The sequence below is a fragment of the Hydra vulgaris genome, chromosome 04, assembly GCF_038396675.1.
Source record: "Hydra vulgaris chromosome 04, alternate assembly HydraT2T_AEP".
NCBI lineage: Eukaryota > Metazoa > Cnidaria > Hydrozoa > Anthoathecata > Hydridae > Hydra > Hydra vulgaris.
This window is the reverse complement of record NC_088923.1, coordinates 36,072,716-36,077,728: the sequence shown is the minus strand read 5'-3', so window position 1 is coordinate 36,077,728 and position 5,013 is coordinate 36,072,716. Positions and strand designations below refer to the sequence as shown.

The 5,013-nt window shown below is 27.8% G+C and overlaps 1 long non-coding RNA gene across 1 annotated transcript; it reads right to left on the bottom strand.

Moving 5' to 3' along the window:
* Positions 1–412: 412 nt before the first annotated feature.
* On the bottom strand, positions 413–3,443 carry LOC136079790 (uncharacterized). Its single transcript, XR_010638224.1, has 2 exons — positions 3,139–3,443; positions 413–2,962 (listed from the first exon to the last, which is right to left on the bottom strand). It is a non-coding gene; the product is annotated as an uncharacterized LOC136079790 (long non-coding RNA).
* Between the last annotated feature and the right edge of the window lie 1,570 nt (positions 3,444–5,013).

Sequence of the window (5,013 nt, the reverse complement as noted above, 5' to 3'; positions counted from 1 at the left end):
AATAGGTTTTGGAGATATTGTTATTTTAAAATCAGCAGTTTTTAGCAATTTTTTTTGTTCGGCGGCTATTTTGATTTCACTATAGTTTTTGTTTTACAAGTTACTGTTCAACTAAGCATGTAATTAAGCTGAAAATTAGCACCAGTATAGTTTTTAAGACGAGGAATCAGAATATGATATTGGTTTTTAATGAAAACAATTAGAAGTTTATCAATATTCGGATTGTACTTCACCTAGAGCTATTTTCGAAATTTTAACAAGGACAGAAAGGAGGTCTGGTAACCATGGTAGCATTAATTTTTTGAGAATTTTTTTATGTTTTTATTAAAATAGATATATTAAAGAGTTTTTTGGTACAAAATCGAGAGGTGGGTTTTTTAAGGATTTTTATAAATAATTAAACAAATTATAATGAAAAAGTATATTTGGATGTTACTTATTTAGAAATTGCTTATTTTGAAAACGTCAATTATAAGAAAAAAAAAACCCATTAACAATACTTAAAATAAAAAATTCATAATAAATGTAATATATTGAGTCAAAATAATCACACAAATACATGTTTTAAATAAAAAACTAGTCAATAAAAAAGCAGAACTTGCATCTGAATAATTCATAAATTGCTTATAAAAGAAAACTGGTGTAATATGATTGAGTTAGTTTAAAGATTGGATTTTGGGCAAATCATCTGTGTCTATCTGGTATATGCGCTCTGTTCTTGGAGATAATGGTTTTATTATCATAATTAAAATATGGGGCTTAGGAACCCAACAACAATCATCTCTACTTGGCCAGTGAAATGAAGTGTTAGGTAAATGAGGATGCATGAATTTTACAAGGGCATCGTCATTTTTTACATCAACTTCAAATACCAAACCAACCCAGTTAAACATATCATATTTGCAGATATCATATTTTCCTGCAATGATTTCTTGAAGATATTGATTTGAGCCAGTAAGGTTGAATGTTAGATTAAATTTCTCCTGCTAAGAGACTCTTTTGACATTTATGCTTGTTGCAACCTGCGGAATAAATTGGTGGAAATTTCTTGTACCAGGTAAAGTCTTTGCATCATTCAATCGGAGAGTCAATGATTTACGGACTGATAAAATATCTTTGCCTTTTAAAAAAAAGAAATGGATGCCAAATATGTTATCTTTTGAAAAATTGAACATTTCTTCAGCATTCTGAATTTGTAAGTTAATTGGACATTGAAGACTAACACTTGAAACAATTGTTTTAACTGTTCCACCCCTGCCATCACATGGCAACTTTCTATGTGATGATGCAAAGAAATTTCATTCACATTGCATCCCAAAATCTTCAACATGATGGCATAAATTTAAAAAATGTTTGCAATTTTTGTACTGGCCAGCACAACCATCAGAGAAATAGTGGATTTTATTGGTATTGGGAAACATTTCTTGTACAAATTGGACAGTTCTTTTTACTATACAATAATTAAATCCAACATCATTTGTTAAGTCATCAGATTTAAAACATAAAGACGTTGGTTGACTTTTAGTAGCACCCTCATTGTTTTTTTTATAAATAACTACAGGATATAGTGTGCATTGCTGTTGGTTCCAGTGGTATCTCTGGATTTCGTCTTGTATGACAAATTTAAAGTTTTCTGCAAAATCAACCAAAATAATAATTTCATTTATGGTTATAGATGACTTTAATGTGTTTAAATATTTACTTTGTGCTTTAGCAATATAAGAGTGAGATGTTATGCTATCAAGTTTTTCACTAAGACTTTCAATGAATTCGCTTACTGTAGATGTGTAAATTAGAAGCTCTGCTCTATCTGTTGTACTCCACTGTTTGTATTCAATTATTTCATCTTCATCAACTTTGTCATTATCTTCAAATGATCCTTCATTTTGCAATAGATTTGCAGTTATATAATTTATAATATTTTGAATTCCAGGGCAACGATTACATCTATGGACCAATCATTCCCTTGACTCTCTGTTTCAAACAATCTTCTCAATAAGTTCTTGGTAATTCTTCTCCAGTTTAACTGCGCTAAGCATAAGCTTTAGGTTTTGGTGTATTACACATATACAAACAGCATGGGTTCCTTTATGACCAGCATAAATACACCATTTTGGCTTTAACTGAGCAAATTTAGAAAATCCTATTTTGGATTGAGGGTGCTCTAGTTTGAATTCAATAAATAATTCCTTTAAATTGCAACGAAGTAATCGCTTTGATACATGTTTATTTTTGGATACACTTACAAAATCTTTTACACCTGTCAACTGCCGACTAATCATTACATTAGAAGCTTTCCACCTTATCAATGGTATCTAATTCAATTCTAACAATGTTAGTTTTTTCCGGAAGTGTTAATATTTCTTTTTCAAATTTAAGTTTTCTTGCTTTAGTTATGGTTGACTTTGATATATTAAATACTTCAGCTGTTTTCCTAAAAGACCATGAATCTGGAACCAATGTTAAAATCTGAATCTTTTCTCTTCTATTTGCTGTTTTAAATTTTTCTTGCATTGAAAGTATCAATCTATCAGGATCTTCAGCTTTCTTTTAATGTTCAACATTGGGCTCCTAAGTAACATCATTTTTCAGGTCTGTTGCGTTAACATTGAGGATAACTGATAGCTTTTTTGACATAACATCAGTAGCTTGCATTAATTTTCTTTTACCTAGAGAAATTTTAGCATGTTGTGGAACCCCATGAAATTTTACTGGTGATACATATAATTTATCAAAACTGGTTTTTATAAGTTCTTTTTCTTGTGCGATTTCTATGTCTTTATCAAAAAATGTTTGTTCCAGAAAATTATCTTCACCATTGTGGTCCTGTAAAGTAGACCAATCATCTATTTTTTTACCACTTCTTTTCGACATGAAGGACGCATTTTAAAACCAGGTGTTGTTTCAATACCAATTGAACACATACCTTTTGCCAGTTGAATATCAATTTCTTGCAAACCACCTATAAATATATTATAAATGAATAAAATTTGCCAAAATTAGGAAATAATAGTTTAGATAATATAATAATGTTAGAAATAAACTAAAAAAATTAAAATTTTTTAAACTAATTGAAAGTGTACTAGATGTATTTTTTGCAAAAAGATAGCACAATAAATTAAAAACATATAAATTTACCTTTTACATTAGTTTTATGCCTTTTAAATGGGTCGATGCAATTTTTTTGGGAATTAGCAAACCGGTTAAGTAAAATTTGCTCATGGTGTAAACAGATTTTAACATTAACGTTTAATATTGATAGCCCAGATCTCCATAATAATAAATTTCTGTTTTTCTCTGAATAGCTTGATAAATCTTTCAATCCAATTGATTTCATGTGCACCATTTTATGACATTGGTCATTTTATAAAATACCAACTGTACACAAAATCTTGTTCATTTTATTTTTTTCAATTTTTTATTTAGCTATAAATAAACACAAAATACACAGACATGTACATTTATTAAAAATGGAAAAAACTTTTATCATTAGTATTTTTAAATATGATAATATTTATTTATTATTTACATAATATTTATTATTTTTATTTAATATTTATTTATTATTTATATAATATTTATATAATATTTATTTATTATTATGATATATATTATTTATTTTTTACTTTTATTTTACTTCAATTTTTTTTTAATTTAATGATTAGCTACAGAGAACAAACAACAGCTGGTAAAATATCAGACTAATACTAAGTTTTTGCGTTTTAATATTGAGTGTTTCTTCTGTTTTAGTGAAAGACGACATTATGTGACATTAATTAAAAAGCAAAAATTTATTTTAAAAAGAAATATTTATTTGAATTAAAGTTTCTTTAAATAATAGGTTAAAAAGTTTTCTTTTGTATAATATTTGATGACTAATGAAAATTGTCAATGTCAATTTTCAAAAAATTATGAACACAGACTTATAAAACTCATTTTTTCACATATTACTCATATGTTTTTACAAAAAATTTCAAAAAACCCACCTCTAAATTTTGCATTAAAACACTCATTAAAATATCTACTTTAATAAAAACAAAAAAAAATTTACAAAAAATTAATGCTACCATGTTTACCAGACCTCCTTTCCATCTTTGTTAAAATTTCAAAAATATCTGTAGGTGAAGTACAATCCCAATTTTGATATAGTTCTTAATATTTTCATTAAAAAAAATGTCATATTCTGATTCCTCGTCCTATAAACTATACTGGTGCTAATTTTCAGCTTAATTACATGCTTAGTTGAACAGTAACTTGTAAAACAAAAACTATAGTAAAATCAAAATGGCCGCCGAACATAAAAAATTGCTAAAAACTGCTGATTTTAAAATAGCAATATCTCCAAAACCTATTCGATACCAGTGCTAAAATTTTGCAAGGTAGTCTATGTTATATAGGTGACCATTTTTACAAAGTGTGAAGAAAATCTGAGATGGTGGGTTACATGCCTGTCCCACTTTCTCATGGAATACCTCTTTTCATAAGCTCCATGTAAAGATTCTGAAATGGAATTATACATTTTGTGCTGAATTGAAAACATATTCATACATCGTGAAAAATTGACTAATGATTTGTATCCCCTACCAATTTCTCGAAAAGAAGCTACAGCTCGAATATTTATTTCAAATTTTATTCGACCTTGAACTTTATTGATATTAACACATTCAGTGGATGTATAAGTTTCTTTATTAAATTTGCATGTATTACAAGTCAAGCTTAACTTATGTGCATATCCCATTCTAGATGAAAGCTTGTCAACCAAACTAATATCACTTGAGCTACATTCTGGACAACAGAAACAGTCTTTTAAAAATAACTTCAATAGTTTAAGGTTCATAATAATATTGTAATTCTCATTATCATAACAACATGAGTGCAATCTGGATTTAATGTTAGCTCCTCTAAGGCTATTGAATTTAGAAGTGTTATCCTTTTCAGAAAGTGAGTTGTTTTCTTTCTTTTTATAAAACATGTTACGACGTTTTTTTCCTCGTGATACATTCTTACTATTTC